The following is a 19,681-nucleotide window of genomic DNA, read 5'->3' on the forward strand; positions in this document are numbered from 1 at the left end:
GTAGAAGCCTGGACAGAGGGAAGGCTGTCGATATTGTGTTTTTGGACTTCACAAAGGCATTTGACACCTAATGGGTAAATTGAGGTCTATTGGTTTAGAAAATACAATTTGTAATTGGATTGAAAATTGGCTTCAAGATGGTATCCAAAGAGTTGTGGTCAATGATTCATACTCTGAATGGCCCTGGTTATAAGTGATGTACCCCAAGGTTCTTTGCTAGGTCCGCTTATATTTAACTTATTCATTAATGACAGAGGATGGAATTAATAGTGCGTTTTCAATTTTTTGCAGACAGCAAAAAAATATACGGTGCAGTCTATGGAAGATGTTAAGTTACAAGCTGATTTGGATAAACTTACTGTTTAGGCCTCCATTGGCAAATGAGGCTAAATATGGATAAGTGTATATAGTTATGCACTTGGGGGGTAATAATTTGCATGCAGTATATGTCCTGGGGGGGGGGGAATGGGAGAGTCACTGGTTGAGAAGGATCTGGGTGTATTAGTACATCATAGACTAATTAACAGCATGCAATGCAATGCAGCTGCCTTTAGGGTCAACCCCTTACAATCTGCCTTTTGCACTCTCCACTCTACAGAAACTGCCCTTACTAAAGTGTCTAACTATCTCCTGACAGCAAAAAGAAATGGCGATTATTCTCTATTGATTCTTCTGGATCTCTCTGCAGTGTTTGATACCAAAGACTAGTGGTCCCCAACCTTTTTCGTACGAGGGACTGGTTTGATACAAGATATTGATGCAGAGTTTAATCACGTACATAATAAAACACAAAGTACATATTACAGAATTCATGTCCAACATGGTCAATAATAACACTTTATAAAGGCCAAGTAATACCGCTACACAATGATCCCGTCATTAATAATCCCATTTAAGCCCCCACTAAGTGACTTCCAAGTGAGGTCTCCTCCGGCTGAAGTCATTCTCTTTCCTTTTTCTCAGTCCTAGCCACAACTTCTTTCTGCATAATTGAACACACCTATTTAGTATTAATGCCTTCTTTTATGCCCCTACTTGGTAATCATCCCCGTTTAGGTCCCAGTAGATATAATGCCCTTCAGTAGTGTCCTATGAACATATAACATACCCCCTGTACTACCCTCTCTACATACAATGCCACCAAGTAGTTGCCTCTAAATATAGTGCACCCCCCCCAGTAGTGGCCTCTTTTAATATAGTGCCTCCCCCACCCCCCCCGGTAGTGGTCTCGTTTAATATAGTGTCCCCCCCAGTGGTGGTATCTTTTAATATACTGACCCCCCACCCCCCGTAATTGTCTCTTTACATATATTCCCTCCCAGTAGTGACATATTTTAAGATCGCGCCCTCCCCCCAGTAGTGGTCTCTTTTTAGATGGTGCCTACTAGTAATGGTCTCTTAATATAGTAACCTCCCAGTAGTGGTCTCTAATAGTGCTACCCTCCCCCTGCCCAGTTGTGGTCTCTTTCATTATAGTCCCCCTTTCCCCCCCATAGTGCCTCTTAAGATATAGTGCCCCCAGTAGTGTCCACATCATTATTTCTCCCTGCTGCTACTTCCTACCCAGCTACCTGCAGTACAGGTGTTCTGCTCCGGGTCTCTGGTGGCATCATGAGACGTTATTACTCCACCTCTGACCTGCACATTAACACTGCCTCATGCCTAGCGGCCTTCAGCCTATGAGGCTAAATGGAGGGCAAAGGAACCAATAGTTCCCATCCCCTCTGCTCAACAACAGCGCTCCTCGCAGACCAGTACTGGTTAGCCCACAACCTGGTGGTTGGAGACCGCTGCTGTAGACCACAAACTCCTCCTCACCATGCTCCACTCAAATTGGCCTTAAGGTCACTGCTCTCTCCTGGTTCTCTTCCCATCTCTCTGGCCGCTCCTTTAGTGTATCATTCGCTAGTTCTACTTCTCTTCCTCTTGATGTTGGCGTTCCTCGCGGTTCAGTACTAGGTCCTCTACATTTCTCCCTCTACACAGCTCCCATCAAATAGACTATGTGTAGATTTTGCTTTCAGTACCATCTTTATGCTGTCGACACCCAACTAAACACTTCATCCCCTGACATCACCCCTGCTTTACTCCAAAACACCAGTAATTGTCTGGCAGCTGTCTCTAACACTGAACCTCTCAAAAACTCAACTTTTTGTCTCCTTCCATCTACTAACCAACCTAATCTTGATATTTCAATTTCGGTCTGCGGCACTATCATAATTCCTGTGCAACACACCCACTATCTTAGGGCCATGATTGAGAGACTTGTACACTAATAGTTACAATTGCTTAAACTACAAAATTACAATATAAAGTTACTCCCAAAACCATTTGGTAACTAAACTAAAATCACTCTCACTCTACAGTAGTTACCATACATGGGTCTGTCTAGGTCTCTCAATCAGTCCTTCCACTGTCCCTTCCAGTTTCTATGTCACTCCTCCTCTGTCTGCGCTCTCTTTTTTTTCTCTCTTCTCTTCCTTGCTGTCCAGTCCCTGTCCTCCCTTGGGTCTCACTTACCGGCCTTTTATATGATTAACAGCCAGTTCTAGAATCTTCTAGAACATGGCCTGGACACCTCTGGTGGTTCCCTTAGATTTTATAGCACTTTCTGGCTAACTTTGGTTAAGATTTATAGAAGTAGCTGGAATGTATGCGCAGGAAATGGATCCGCAGGAAAAAAAATAGGCCTGTTCCCTGTGACATTTAGAACCCAGGAAAGCAGAGTACAGAAAACATTAGAGTCTTTAAATTAGAGTTGTCGCAATAAAAAAAAAATGTATTTAATTTCGATACCATAAAAAAGTATTGCGATACTCGATACCACGCGAAAAAAATTAACCAAAAAAGCCACGTGAATTCCACATTTTTAAAAAATGGCGAATCGCGCAGGTTTTTTTTTCCTGTTCTGGTGTTCACCGCATAGATTTTTTTCTATTTTAATAGTTTGGACTTTTCGGACGTGGCGATATGTGATATGTTTATTTATTTATTGTTTATATATAATATATGTAATTTATACTTAATATTTTTTTTACTTTTTATTTAACCACCTCAGCCCCCAGTGCTTAACACCCTGAAAGACCAGGCCACTTTTTACACTTCTGACCTACACTACTTTCACCGTTTATTGCTCGGTCATGCAACTTACCACCCAAATTAATTTTACCTCCTTTTCTTCTCACTAATAGAGCTTTCATTTGGTGGTATTTCATTGCTGCTGACATTTTTACTTTTTTGTTATTAATCGAAATTTAACGAATTTTTTGCAAAAAAATGACATTTTTCACTTTCAGTTGTAAAATTTTGCAAAAAAAACTAGATCCATATATAAATTTTGCTCTAAATTTATTGTTCTACATGTCTTTGATAAAAAAAAAATGTTTCGGTAAAAAAAAAAAATGGTTTGGGTAAAAGTTATAGCGTTTACAAACTATGGTACAAAAATGTGAATTTCCGCTTTTTGAAGCAGCTCTGACTTTCTGAGCACCTGTCATGTTTCCTGAGGTTCTACAATGCCCAGACAGTACAAACACCCCACAAATGACCCCATTTCGGAAAGTACACACCCTAAGGTATTCGCTGATGGGCATAGTGAGTTCATAGAACTTTTTATTTTTTGTCACAAGTTAGCGGAAAATGATGATTTTTTTTTTTTTTTCTTACAAAGTCTCATATTCCACTAACTTGTGACAAAAAATAAAAAGTTCTATGAACTCACTATGCCCATCACGAAATACCTTGGGGTGTCTTCTTTCCAAAATGGGGTCACTTGTGGGGTAGTTATACTGCCCTGGCATTCTAGGGGCCCAAATGTGTGGTAAGGAGTTTGAAATCAAATTCTGTAAAAAATGACGTGTGAAATCCGAAAGGTGCTCTTTGGAATATGGGCCCCTTTGCCCACCTAGGCTGCAAAAAAGTGTCACACATCTGGTATCTCCGTACTCAGGAGAAGTTGGGGAATGTGTTTTGGGGTGTCATTTTACATATACCCATGCTGGGTGAGAGAAATATCTTGGCAAAAGACAACTTTTCCCATTTTTTTTATACAAAGTTGGCATTTGACCAAGATATTTATCTCACCCAGCATGGGTATATGTAAAAAGACACCCCAAAACACATTCCTCAACTTCTCCTGAATACAGAGATACCAGATGTGTGACACTTTTTTGCAGCCTAGGTGGGCAAAGGGGCCCATATTCCAAAGAGCACCTTTCGGATTTCACTGGTCATTTTTTACAGAATTTGATTTCAAACTCCTTACCACACATTTGGGCCCCTAGAATGCCAGGGCAGTATAACTACCCCACAAGTGACCCCATTTTGGAAAGAAGAGACCCCAAGGTATTCGCTGATGGGCATAGTGAGTTCATGGAAGTTTTTATTTTTTATCACAAGTTAGTGGAATATGAGACTTTGTATGAAAAAAAAAACAAAAAAAAAACATCATTTTCCACTAACTTGTGACAAAAAATAAAAAATTCTAGGAACTCGCCATGCCCCTCACGGAATACCTTGGGGTGTCTTCTTTCCAAAATGGGGTCACTTGTGGGGTAGTTATACTGCCCTGGCATTTTCCAGGGGCCCTAATGTGTGGTAAGTAGGTAAATGACCTGTGAAATCCTAAAGGTGCTCTTTGGAATGTGGGCCCCTTTGCCCACCTAGGCTGCAAAAAAGTGTCACACATGTGGTATCGCCGTATTCAGGAGAAGTTGGGGAATGTGTTTTGTGGTGTCATTTTACATATACCCATGCTGGGTGAGAGAAATATCTTGGCAAAAGACAACTTTTCCCATTTTTTTATACAAAGTTGGCATTTGACCAAGATATTTATCTCACCCAGCATGGGTATATGTAAAATGACACCCCAAAACACATTCCCCAACTTCTCCTGAATACGGAGATACCACATGTGTGACACTTTTTTGCAGCCTAGGTGGGCAAAGGTGCCCAAATTCCTTTTAGGAGGGCATTTTTAGACATTTGGATACCAGACTTCTTCTCACGCTTTGGGGCCCCTAAAATGCCAGGGCAGTATAAATACCCCACATGTGACCCCATTTTGAAAGAAGACACCCCAAGGTATTCAATGAGGGGCATGGCGAGTTCATAGAAAAAAAAATTTTTTGGCACAAGTTAGCGGAAATTGATTTTTTTTTCCCGCTAACTTGGGACAAAAATTTCAATCTTTCATGGACTCAATATGCCCCTCAGCGAATACCTTGGGGTGTCTTGTTTCCAAAATGGTGTTATTTGTGGGGTGTTTGTACTGCCCTGGCATTTGAGGGTCTCCGCAATCATTACATGTATGCCCAGCATTAGGAGTTTCTGCTATTCTCCTTATATTGAGCATACAGGTAATGAGATATTTTTTTTCCGTTCAGCCTCTGGGCTGAAAGAAAAAAATGAACGGCACAGATTTCTTCATTCGCATCGATCAATGTGGATGAAAAAATCTCTGCCAAAAACAGAAAAAGGAGGGGAAAGGCGTCTGCCAGGACATAGGAGCTCCGCCCAACATCCATACCCACTTAGCTCGTATGCCCTGGCAAACCAGATTTCTCCATTCACATCAATCGATGTGGATGAATAAATCATTGCCGGGATTTTTTTTTTTTATATATATACAAAGTGTTTGCCAAAGTATATGAACACCACCACCTCCTCAGCTCATATGCCTCGGCAAACGTATCTTTTACTGCAGAGGAGAAATCTCGTCTTGCAGCGCCGCATACACCGACTTGCGTGTAATCTGACAGCAGCGCAATGCTTCTGTCCGAATGCACATCAGTGCTGCAGCTAGTCGATCGGTTGGTCCACCTGGAAGGTAATAAAAACAAAACAAAAAAGAAAAAACCAGGCCGCAACGCAATAACTTTATTAACTTTAGAACAGAACATATTAAGTATTAAGGCTAAGTATTGCCGTATTTGTGTGAGGGGAGGCTCCCTCTCACGGCATATAAGGCTCACCCCCATAGCCCACGTCGCGCGGCTCGTTTGCTTTTCCGGCGTGGTTACTTCCGGGTCGGCACTTCGGCACGCTCACAGACGTCACGAGGCTATTTCGCGATCGGAGTCTCAGCGACAGCTCCGTTCTCTTCGGACTTAAGGTGATAAGGTTGTGGGGTGGGGGGGGGGGGGGCGTTAGACGCCGGTACTCACCAGAGCATGCCGCAGTCTGGATACATGTGCGCGGCGGTCACGGGCCGCATCACTTACCCGGCAGCCGGTCAGTCAGCCGGCGCGGCTACAATAGCATCCGTGCGCATGGTAGGGGGCGTGTCTCGTATGTCTGGGGCATGTGCCGCCGCCACGGGTGCCTCACTGGGCGGCTTTTTGAGTGCGGTGCTCGCGTACGGCCAGCTCACGGTCCCTCAGTGGGGGCCGCAGTTCTGGTGGTCCTTGGCAGGGCAGTTGGGCGGTACACGTCAGTGCCCTCAGTCCAGGTCTTCAGGGCACGTCGCCTGGTCCGGCTCTTGGACTCTGGGCATTGAGGCTACTAGGCGGGTAGTCATTGCAGACAGCAGCCCATACTGCACTGCATTGTGGTTTCTCATTGGCACACGTAGTGGTTTGGGTGGCCTCGGTCAGCGCCAGATAAGCGCATAGTGGTGGCACATCTAAATACATGGCTCATAACAGGCTTTTGACCTATCAGGGTTCGAGGTGGTAACCGCAGTATCTTTTTCAGGTCAGTAGGATCATCGTCCCACAGCGCATATTGCCACTACGTATCTCCTGGTACTTTGTTTCCGGCAGCAGCGGTAGGGCATTTCCGCATTGGTTCAGGTAGGTGACACGGAGTCCGTCTTGGGGTAGGGGGTTTGGTGTCACGGTCTAGTAACACGGGGGTGTGGCACATCTTATGCAGGGTATTCTACTCCTGGAATATTAAAAAAAAAAAAAAAAAACTACAAGGGGGAAGATATATATTTCTTTTCACCCCTTGCACTGACCAGGGGCACTAAAGGTCTTGTCTCGGCAGCCCTTGTGTCGTGTGTTGCGGGTACTGACGTTCGTGGTCTGTCACCAGTGCAGATGCTCGTGGCTTGTCACCAATAGGCAGGTGCGGCCTCTCACTGGTGCAGGCACGAGGTCCGTTATGTCTAACAGACGATCAAGGCCTGTGGCAATTGCAGGCGCCTATAGTCTCAGACGCTCAAACCCGTCACGACTGCAGTCGCCCAGAAGTCTGTCACGACTACAGACGCTCAATAGTCTGTCACGACTACAGACGCTCAATAGTCTGTCACGACTACAGACGCTCAATAGTCTGTCACGACTACAGACGCTCAATAGTCTGTCACGACTACAGACGCTCAATAGTCTGTCACGACTACAGACGCTCAATAGTCTGTCACGACTACAGACGCTCAATAGTCTGTCACGACTACAGACGCTCAATAGTCTGTCACGACTACAGACGCTCAATAGTCTGTCACGACTACGGACGCTCAATAGTCTGTCACGGCCACAGGTCACCAGGTAGTTATACACCTGGGGGTGGACCGTGGGCAGCTCTACAGGTTCAGGAGTACGATGCCCGTTCCACTGGGCAGCACTGCATCACGTTAGCAGGTTCAGACATCGCGGGTCCGGTGACACTGGTGGCGGGAGCACGAGAGTTGGTATCCATAGGTAACCACAGTTTCTTTTAGTCAGGATGTCTCAGCAATCTCACGTGGAAGAGAGTGTCGCATCGCATAGCAATGAAGATACCCAATCCGAAAGAGAGGCGGTTCCAGCTCTCAGATCCTGGACTGTGCCGAGGCTCACGGCAGAACTGTTAAGGAAAGGGATTCATTTTCCGGCAACCGCTAGGAAAGCGGAACTTTACAGGCTGCTGTTCTCAGAACCCCCTGCTTCAGGGGAGGACTCGGTGGCCACGGACACGATAAAAAATTCCTTGTCACAATTGCACGCTGTAGTCAGTACGATGGCGTCCTCTCTGTCCCGCTTTCAGACCAGACTGGAGGCAATGGAAAATACGGCCTCTACTTCGAACGCGGTTGGCCCGAATACGGCCGTGCAGTTACTCACCCAGTCTTCTGTTGTTGGCTCCCAGGTCAACCCTCTTAACATAGCACCATGTCATTTCATTCCCGCCAATGTGCGTCAAGACATATTAGATGGTAAGGACGTTAACTTAGCTTCCTTGCTCGTAGCCACGCACGAAACGCCGGATAGCAAGACCATAGCGTGTGGGGAGGTTTCAGTGATCCTGAAGTCCAGAGATGTCAGGCTTAACAGGAAGCTCACCGTAGCAGAGTTTGTACTAGCATTTAGCTTGTTTAGGGATGTAGTTTGTTCAGTGAGTCCTAATAGGAGAGAGGAGCTGGATCTGTATTTATACAAGGTTGTGGATTTAGCCAACAAATACGGCGGTACGGCATTTTATGAATACCACAGATCGTTTTCAGCTAAAGCTGCAGCTGCGCACAGGCAGTTTCAGCATACCATTGACTGGTCCATAGTCGATACCGAGCTGTTTTGCCGGCATTTTGCAGGTCTCAAAGCCCCGGCGTGTAGTAGCTGCGGCTCTTACGCACATGCCACAGATTGGTGTACTAGTGCCAGGCCAGAACGAGCACAAGCTAGCTACACTCCCCAACCTCCGTTTGCTAGGCTTACGACAGGCACAGACAAGTTAGGGCGGCCAATTAAATATCTTGGGAAAACACAGATATGTAACAACTTTAACACTACCGGTTGTTACTTTAATCATTGTAGGCTGCTGCACTTGTGTACCCTTTGTTTCAGGGCTCATTCTGTCACCGTGTGCCCCCAGAAAGGGCAACATTCAGCGTGACTAAGCGTGGTAGATACGGATTTGCTGGCCATATTTTTGCTAGATCATCCAGATCAGAGTTGGGTCCAGTTTCTGATCGATGGTCTTCGGCATGGCTTCCACACCGGCTTGGTGGCGCTGCCGCAGGTTACATACGAATGCAAAAACTTGTTGTCGGCCGTCCGAGACCCGGTCTCCATTTCACACTTACTATCTGTCGAGTTAGAGAAGGGATATTTGATAGGGCCAATGGCACAGTCCCCGTATGATTGTTGGAGGGTCAACCCCATTGGTGTTGTCACAGGGAAATTTTCCAATAAAAAAAGGGTAATTTATGATTTGTCAGCTCCTCATTCACTCTCCATTCCAAGTTTGAACTCACTGATACCCTCTGAGGAAGTTTCTATGAAATATTCTTCCATAGATGAGGCCATACAGGTCATTCTGTCACTAGGCGAGGGAACTTGGTTGTCAAAAGCCGACATCACGGATGCTTTTAAGTTGTTACCCCTTAAACCCCAGCTGTGGCAGTGGCATGGCATTAAGTGGCAAGGGCAGTATTATTTTTCGAACAAACTGACTTTTGGCGCTAAATCGAGTCCCTGGTTATTTGATCAGTTTGCTCAAGGCTTGCATTGGGTACTAGTGAATGTTTTTCGAGCACATCACGTAATCCACTACCTGGACGATTTCCTGTTAATCGAGCCACCCACACAGGTGCCACGAGATCTCACGGTGTTGAGAGGAGTGTTTGAAGACCTTAAAGTCCCCGTAGCCCCCAATAAAGTGGAGGGTCCAGGTAATGTCATTACTTTTCTAGGCATTCGCTTGGACACAGTTAGCATGCAAGCTAGTCTGCCTCACGACAAGTTAACCAGGATCAGAGAAGTAGTACACAAACTTGCACGTGTTAGAGTCACCACTAAAACAGATCTCCAGAGTCTACTTGGTATGTTGAACTTTGCAATGAGAATAATACCACAAGGTAGATCATTCATATCCAGGTTGCTGAAGCTTCTACCCTTAGCCCCGGGTCAGGATAGCGCAGTTAGGTTAGATCAGGATGCTTTAGCAGATCTCATGATGTGGGATGAATTTTTGGCACAGTGGAACGGAGTGTCGTTCTTTGTCCCCTCTGGTGGATGGGGCCACGGAACCTCCTGGATAAAGGAGGTTCTCGATGATCTCTTCCTGGAATTTGAGGAAGGATCCTGTTCTCCCAGCCTTACTGTAGAGAACAAAACTATTATACAGCGCCAATTGAATTAAATATACAGACACCTTCTTATACCAGCGTCTGGTTCTGCGGGAAACTAAATACGGAGACAACATCTGGTCATTGAAGTCCACCCCTCCCATGAGCGCATTATAGTCGTGGACACAGAGGGTCTTTTCAATGACACGGGTTGCTCGCTCAATTTGGATTGTCGTGTCTGCGTGAATAGAGGAGAGCATGTAAACGTCACGCTTGTCTCTCCATTTCACCGCGAGCAGTTCTTCGTTACACAAGGCAGCCCTCTCCCCCCTTGCAAGACGGGTGGTTACAAGCTGTTGGGGGAAGCCCACGCGACTAGTTCGCGCGGTGCCACAGGCGCAAATCCGTTGTAGAAACAAATGCCTAAAGAGGGCCACACTTGTGTAAAAATTGTCCACATAAAGATGGTACCCCTTGCCGAATAAGGGTGACACCAAGTCCCAGACTGTCTTCCCACTGCTCCCCAGGTAGTCAGGGCAACCGACCAGCTCCAGGGTCTGATCTTTTCCCTCATAGATCCGAAATTTGGGAGTATAGCCTGTGGCCCTTTCACAGAGCTTATACAATTTGACCCCATACCGGGCACGCTTGCTTGGGATGTATTGTTTGAAGCCAAGGCGCCCGGTAAAATGTATTAGGGACTCGTCTACGCAGATGTTTTGCTCGGGGGTATACAAATCGGCAAATTTGTGGTTGAAATGGTCTATGAGGGGCCGAATTTTGTGGAGCCGGTCAAAAGCTGGGTGGCCTCTGGGACGGGAGGTGGTGTTGTCGCTAAAATGCAGGAAACGGAGGATGGCCTCAAATCGTGCCCTGGACATAGCAGCAGAGAACATGGGCATGTGATGAATCGGGTTCGTGGACCAATATGACCGCAATTCATGCTTTTTTGTCAGGCCCATGTTGAGGAGAAGGCCCAAAAAAATTTTAAGTTCGGAAACTTGGACTGGTTTCCACCGGAAAGGCTGGGCATAAAAGCTTCCCGGGTTGGCGGATATAAATTGTGTGGCATACCGGTTTGTCTCTGCCACGACTAAGTCCAAGAGCTCCGCAGTCAAGAACAGCTCAAAAAATCCCAGGGCCGAACCGATTTGTGCCGTCTCAACCCGAACTCCAGACTGGGCGGTGAAAGGGGGAACTAATGGTGCGGCTGAAGTTGGTGACTGCCAATCAGGGTTTGCCAGCACCTCAGGGATTCTAGGGGCTCTACGGGCCTGTCTGTGCGGTGGCTGCGACGGGGTAACTACTGCACGTGCCACCGTACCAGCTTCAACTGCCCTTCTGGTGCTCGCCACGTCACCATGTTGTACGGCAGTGCTGGTACTAGGTCCAGGGAGGGCTGCGCTGCTGGTGTATGCCTCACCACGTGATCCGGCAGCGACAGCCCTCCTGCTGCTCTTGAAGCGGATCCTGCATAACCTGTGGTCTAGCGACACGGGCCGGGTACGCCTGGTGCTGCCAGGGACCTCAACCTCCTCGTCCGAAACTTTGGGTCAGAGAGCCACTGCTTTCTACAGGTTCATATTCTGACCCGCTAGATTCATCAGATGAGGGTTCCCACTCCTCATCCGACTGGGTCAGAATCCTGTAGGCCTCTTCAGAAGAATACCCCCTGTTTGACATTTTGGACTACTAAATTTAGGGGTATTCCCTGAGACTACCCAAGAAAAAAAGCAAGCCTGTCTTACAAAGGGGAGGCTAGCGAAGTACCGGAGGCCGCTGCGGTTGATAAAAAATATCAAAACGGATTTTTTTATCGCCGCAGTGAGTGTAAAATGAATGTGCAGTGATCAAAAAATATATATTTTTTGTCACTGCGGTGGGGCGGGCGTGGGTGAACGCACGTGTGGGCGACCGATCAGGCCTGATCGGGCAAACACTGCGTTTTGGGTGGAGGGCGAGCTAAGGTGACACTAATACTATTATAGATCTAACCGTGATCAGTTTTGATCACTTACAGATACTATAAAAGTACAAATGCTGATTAGCGATACGCTAAACAGCGAATAAGTGACTGCGGTGCGGTGGGCTGGGGGCGCTAACTCACGCTAAACTACCTAACCAAGGGGCCTAAACTATCCCTAAAACCTAACAGCCAATACTAGTGAAAAAAAAAAAGTGACAGTTTACACTGATCACTTTTTTTCCTTTCACTAGTGATTGACAGGGGCGATCAAAGGGGTGATCAAAGGGTTAATTGGGGTGCAGGGGGGTGATCTGGGGCTAAGGTGTAGTGTTTGGTGTACTCACAGTTCAGTCTGCTCCTCTGCTGGATCCAACCGACGAAAAGGACCAGCAGAGGAGCAGACAAGCCATATAACAGATCATATTTACTAATATGATCTGTTATATGACTTGTGATTGGATTTTTTGAAAATTGCCAGCCTGCCAGCCAATGATCGTTGCTGGCAGGCTGGTGACGAACTTGTTCTTTTAATTTTGCCGGCCCGCGATGCGCATGCGCGGGCCGGCTTTGAGCAAAATGCCACCTCCGGAACGCGAATCTGCGTTAGGCGGTCCGGAGGTGGTTAATAACTATTTCCCCCCTTAGGGGCTAGAACCTGGGATTTTTTTCATCCCTTGTCCTATTCACCCTAATAGAGCTCTATTAGGGTGAATAGGACTTAACACTCTCCCTGCTGCCCTGTGCTTTGTGCACACAGCAGAAGGGAGCCGACTATGGCAGCCAGGGCTTGAGTAGCGTCCTGGCTGCCATGATAACCGATCGGAGCCCCAGGCTTACACTGCTGGGGCTCCGATCACAAGCTGCCACTGCCATCAATGAGGAGGAGGGGAGGGGACTCTGTGGCCACTGCCACCAATGATTTTAATACTGGGGAGGTTGAGGGGGCGCTGCGCCAGCAATGATAATTAACCTTTAATACAGGAGGCGGGTACTGGCAGCAAATCAGCGGAAGTTAACCCCTCAGGTGATCGCAGCTCGCTGTCAGCAGGAACGACCAGGAGAGAAGCTGATGTCTTCTACCCATCGCACCGATAGTAGTAATTAGCATACAGAGCAGGAGACTGTAACTGGGGCACAGCGGGCGAACGGAGCGGCGCCCAGGAATAATAGTAGGTGCAGGGAGATCCCTGGGCGCCGCTCTACATGTCCTGCTAACTTAACTAAGTCCGAACCCATAAAAAAGGTCCTGCTATCATTGGTGGCGCAGTGCGCCCGCCCCTCCTTCGCCTCTCTCTCCTCATTGGCAGCGCTGCACAGGGGGAGGGAGAGACTGCATCCTTCTCCCCTGTACTGCTGAGGGAACATGAGCGCGCTGACAGCAGCGCGCTCATGTTCTGTGATACTAGACTGCGCAGCACCGCAGGCCAGTATCGAAAAAATGGAAATCCCGGTATCGTATCAATACCGGGACAAAAGTATTGATTGGGTATCGAAATTTCGATACCCCGCAACAACCCTACTTTAAATATGTCCTCTTTTGATGTAGAAAAATTGATGATACTCATACAGGAGCGCACATTTCTATGGGACACCCGGTGAGAGGTGTATCATGACAGTGTCCAAAAGGACCGGTCATGGGAGGAGATAGCGACACAATTAGTACCCACAGCGTGGTCTTCACCTTCTACACATAAAAAGAAAAAAATTGTGAGTATATCAATTTATTAAAATGTATAATGTGTATTTTAAAGTATTGCTTTCATGCAACCCTTTCATGCAAATACACTCAAGTACATTTAAAAAGGAAATTTAGGAAAAAGTCACATTCCTACATTAAATATATCATAGCAAAGTGCCTAGTGCAATACATCATATACAAAATTCATCAAGGAGTGCATAATGAAATAAGTAGTAAGTAATACCAACCAGTGTGGTTCTGACCCAGACGCGAGTTTCGCATATTGCTTCCTCAGGGGATGAATACACAGTGTGCTCCCTAACCTTACATACCCTACCAATTAATGTAAATTAAAAAAAATTGTGGGAATACCTTATCAGAGTGCCAGCACATGTGCTTCCTGGATGTTCATGGCGCGAGTTCCACTCTGGAACGCATGACATCACATCCTATTCTTTACTAGGGACCTCCCACCTACAACCATGCTGGGTTTCTCCACATACTAATCTATCCTAAGGCCTCTTTCACACGACCGTATGGCTTTTTCAGTGTTTTGCGGTCCGTTTTTCACAGATCCGTTGTCCAGTATTTTGTTTATGTTGTGTTTCCGTTTCTGTTCCGTTTTTCCGTATGGCATATACAGTATACAGTAATTACATAGAAAAAATTGGGTTAGGCATAAAATTTTCAATAGGTGGTTCTGAAAAAACTGAACGGATACGGAAGACATACGGATGCATTTCCGAATGTGTTCAGTTTTTTTTTTGGACCTATTGACTAAAATAGAGCCACGGAACGTGATTTGCGGGCAATAATAGGACATGTTCTATCTTTCAACGGAACGGAAATGGAATGAATACGGAGTACATTCTGTTTTTTTGCAGAACCATTGAAATGAATGGTTCCGTATACAGAACGCAAAAAACTGTCTGTAAAATGGAAAAAAAAAACGGTCATGTGAAAGAGGCCTAAAAATAAGGGAAGACCTAAAACCAAATAAAGAAAGAAAAATTATTTCTTCGCTTTAAAATATGTAAAAGTAGGAGCGGTTGTTCTTCTCTATGGAACGCACATAGTACCACCGGATATCCGTCAGGCGTTCCACCCTGGAGCGCACCTCATCGCCGCCTCTGCGCTATCATAGAACGCACCTTGGCACTTCCGGATATCAAGCGTGTGCTCCACTCTGGAGCGCACCTCAAGCCATGCTGTATGGATTTCATATCAGGGCTGTGGAGTCGGAGTCGATGAGTCGGAGGAATTTTGGGTACCTGGAGTCGGAGTCGGTAAAAAAATGAACCGACTCCGACTAGATTTAAATTGGAATAAAAAATTTAAAAAAGCAAGTTTAAATGTCCCAATTCACAAAAATATTTTGAGAAGGAAAATAAGGAAAAAAAATTTTTTAACCAAAAGGTGTGCTTTTGAACTAATGGTGGTCTGTGGATGACACTATTATGGGGGCATCTGTGGATGGCACTGTTATGGGGCATATGTGGATGGCACTGTTATTGGGGCATATGTGGATGGCACTGTTATGGGGGAGATGTGGATGGCACTGTTATGGGGGCATATGTGAGTGGCACGGTTATGGGGGATCATTGTGGGGGCATCTGTGGATTGCACTGTTATGGGGGCATCTGCGGATGACACATATACAGCATCTTATCTTATGTGTCATCCACAGATCCCCCCATAACAGTGTCCCTGTGTAGTGAACGGGGGCTGGCATCTGTTTCTGTAATGGCAGCGGGGCCCGATGCCTGATTAATTCATAAAGTGGGCGGAGCAGGCGCGTGTTGTAGTGAGCTACACTACGATCGCCCACTCGGCCTCCTGACTGCCAAGAAGTTAGTAGTAAGTAGTACAGAGCTAGATTTAAGATGATTGGAATACTTTAACAATACCCACAAGTTAGATATGATTACCGTATACTACAGTGAGCGGGGCCAGGTGTACAGTCGTGGCCGAAAGTTTTAAGAATTAAATATTGGAAATTGGAAAAGTTGCTGCTTATGTTTTTATAATAGCAATTTGCATATACTCCAGAATGTTATGAAGAGTGATCAGATGAATTGCATAGTCCTTCTTTGCCATGAAAATTAACTTAATCCCAAAAAAAACTTTCCACTGCATTTCATTGCTGTCATTAAAGGACCTGCTGAGATCATTTCAGTAATCGTCTTGTTAACTCAGGTGAGAATGTTGATGAGCACAAGGCTGGAGATCATTATGTCAGGCTGATTGGGTAAAAATGGCAGACTTGACATGTTAAAAGGAGGGTGATTCTTGAAATCATTGTTCTTCCATTATTAACCATGGTGACCTGCAAAGAAACGCGTGCAGCCATCATTGCGTTGCATAAAATGGCTTCACAGGCAAGGATATTGTGACTACTAAGATTGCACCTCAATCAACAATTTATAGGATCATCAATAACTTCAAGGAAAGAGGTTAAATTCTTGTTAAGAAGGCTTCAGGGCATCCAAGAAAGTCCAGCAAGTGCCAGGATCGTCTCCTAAAGAGGATTCAGCTGCGGGATCGGAGTGCCACCAGTGCAGAGCTTGCTCGGGAATGGCAGCAGGCAGGTGTGAGCGCATCTGCACGCACAGTGAGGCGAAGACTTTTGGAAGATGGCCTGGTGTCAAGAAGGGCAGCAAAGAAGCCACTTCTCTCCAAAAAAAACATCAGGGACAGATTGATCTTCTGCAGAAAGTATGGTGAATGGACTGCTGAGGACTGGGGCAAAGTCATATTCTCCGATGAAGCCTCTTTCCGATTGTTTGGGGCATCTGGAAAAAGGCTTGTCCGGAGAAGAAAAGGTGAGCGCTACCATCAGTCCTGTGTCATGCCAACAGTAAAGCATCCTGAGACCAGTCATGTGTGGGGTTGCTTCTCATCCAAGGGAGTGGGCTCACTCACAATTTTGCCCAAAAACACAGCCATGAATAAAGAATGGTACCAAAACACCCTCCAACAGCAACTTCTTCCAACAATAGTTTGGTGAAGAACAATGCATTTTCCAGCACGATGGAGCACCGTGCCATAAGGCAAAATGACTAAGTGGCTCGGGGACCAAAACTTTGACATTTTGGGTCCATGGCCTGGAAACTCTCCAGATCTTAATCCCATTGAGAACTTGTGGTCAATCCTCAAGAGGCGGGTGGACAAACAAAAACCCACTAATTCTGACAAACTCCAAGAAGTGATTATGAAAGAATGGGTTGCTAATCAGTCAGGAATTGGCCCAGAAGTTGATTGAGAGCATGCCCAGTCGAATTGCAGAGGTCCTGAAAAAGAAGGGCCAACACTGCAGATACTGACTCTTTGCATAAATGTCATGTAATTGTTGATAAAAGCCTTTGAAACGTATGAAGTGCCTGTAATTATATTTCACTACATCACAGAAACAACTGAAACAAAGATCTGAAAGCAGTTTAGCAGCAAACTTTGTGAAAACTAATATTTGTGTCATTCTCAAAACTTTTGGCCACGACTGTAGTAGAATACAGTGACTGCACCGGGCCCCGCTGCCATTACAGAAACAGATGCCGGCCCCCAGCCCCTCCTCCCTCTCAGCCTATTCACCGGACGGTCGCAGCATTCGCCCCATAAGACGCACTGCTATTTTTCCCCCACTTTTGCGAAAAATACGGTACTTCTCTACTGTAAGAATAAAGGCCAATGCATGCAGTGCGTCACGTTACCGCAAAACCAACACGTTAAGTGACCATGAAGAAGCATGCTTTTCATATGCTTCACTATATGGCACGCAACGCACAGTTAAGGAGCGGCAATACTTATACTTTCCATTGTTTTGTGTTCCGCTGTTACAGGGAACGCAACGCCCATGGTTAACCTAGCCTCTCACTGATAAATGATTAAGTAAATATGTTTTTTGCAGGACTAGAGACACTTGTATAAGTGAAGGGAATGGATAGTCAATAGTTCAAGACTGAAGCTGTAAACCATTTGAAAAACTGCTGTCATTCAGTTAAGGCTATAAAAACTTGTAAACTCATATTGTTAGCTTCAACTTTAAACATGACTATGGGATTCTGCTAGGGAAATCATGTTTTAAAATAAATGCCCCTTCCCCTGCCCCTTCCTGGATCCTCCCACTGTCCTATCTTCAGCAGAAGATCAGCACACAAAGGAGAAGGCAGCAGCTTCCTAGCCAGTATTTCTGTGGTAATGACATGTACCGTATGTTGCCTTTCTTTCCTTCAAGTAATGTATAAAATACATTTGCATAAATACAGAGTCGTCGGAGTCGGAAGTACCAAAAACTGAGGAGTCGGAGCATTTATCTACCGACTCCACAGCCCTGTTTCATATATCCTAATATCCTTTATGTGAATGAATAACCGTGCCTCCCAATTAATAATAAATGATAATCATAAAAACAGAAGTGAAAAGAGAGTAAAAATTAATATATAATCACATTGCCATCAAATAATAATCATAATAATTGCATTATATAATTATAGTAAACCCCTGGGTATGCAAAGTGCAACACACGTGAGAAGTGCAAGTGCCATGCCAATAAAAATGTGCTAAAAAAGTGAGATATATAATAAACCATACTGTAATCTTAAAATTATTTAAAAAATATATATATATACACACACACACACACACACACACACACACACACACACACACACTCACCTAAAGAATTATTAGGAACACCATACTAATACGGTGTTGGACCCCCTTTTGCCTTCAGAACTGCCTTAATTCTACGTGGCATTGATTCAACAAGGTGCTGATAGCATTCTTTAGAAATGTTGGCCCATATTGATAGGCTAGCATGTTGCAGTTGATGGAGATTTGAGGGATGCACATCCAGGGCACGAAGCTCCCGTTCCACCACATTCCAAAGATGCTCTATTGGGTTGAGATCTGGTGACTGTGGGGGCCATTTTAGTACAGTGAACTCATTGTCATGTTCAAGAAACCAATTTGAAATGATTCAAGCTTTGTGACATGGTGCATTATCCTGCTGGAAGTAGCCATCAGAGGATGGATACATGTTCTCATTCTGTTTACGCCAAATTCGGACTCTACCATTTGAATGTCTCAACAGAAATCGAGACTCATCAGACCAGGCAACATTTTTCCAGTCTTCAACAGTCCAATTTTGGTGAGCTTGTGCAAATTGTAGCCTCTTTTTCCTATTTGTAGTGGAGATGAGTGGTACCCGGTGGGGTCTTCTGCTGTTATGGCCCATCCGCCTCAAGGTTGTGCGTGTTATGGCTTCACAAATGCTTTGCTGCATATCTCGGTTGTAACGAGTGGTTATTTCAGTCAACGTTGCTCTTCTATCAGCTTGAATCAGTCGGCCCATTCTCCTCTGACCTCTAGCATCCACAAGGCATTTTTGCCCACAGGACTGCCGCATACTGGATGTTTTTCCCTTTTCACACCATTCTTTGTAAACCCTAGAAATGGTTGTGCGTGAAAATCCCAGTAACTGAGCAGATTGTGAAATACTCAGACCGGCCCGTCTGGCACCAACAACCATGCCACGCTCAAAATTGCTTAAATCACCTTTCTTTCCCATTCTGACATTCAGTTTGGAGTTCAGGAGATTGTCTTGACCAGGACCACACCCCTAAATGAATTGAAGCAACTGCCATGTGATTGGTTGACTAGATAATTGCATTAATGAGAAATAGAACAGGTGTTCCTAATAATTCTTTAGGTGAGTGTATATATAGGCGCAAGGGTCCGTCATTGACGGAAGGTACGTGTCACCGAGGCTTCTGGCCTCGGTGAGATAGGAACCAGTTATTTTGTGTGTCAGCGGCAGCTAGTGGTTTTTTCTTAGTGTAGCTGAAAAGCTGATCCGGGCCTGTTCTTATTGGGAGCAGCCAAAGAGCAGGGTGGGTGGCTGTCCCCCACGTCCAGGCCAGGTTTTGGGATGGGGTTTAAAAACCCAGCCAGCAGCTCAGCTGGGGGTGGAATGATCCTCCAGGTGATAGTGGAGCTGTGGAATCTCTGTATTGGGATCTGAGGATGTGTCTGTGTGTGAGGCTTGTAGCTCGAT

This window comes from Bufo bufo, chromosome 6 (assembly GCF_905171765.1).
Source record: "Bufo bufo chromosome 6, aBufBuf1.1, whole genome shotgun sequence".
NCBI lineage: Eukaryota > Metazoa > Chordata > Amphibia > Anura > Bufonidae > Bufo > Bufo bufo.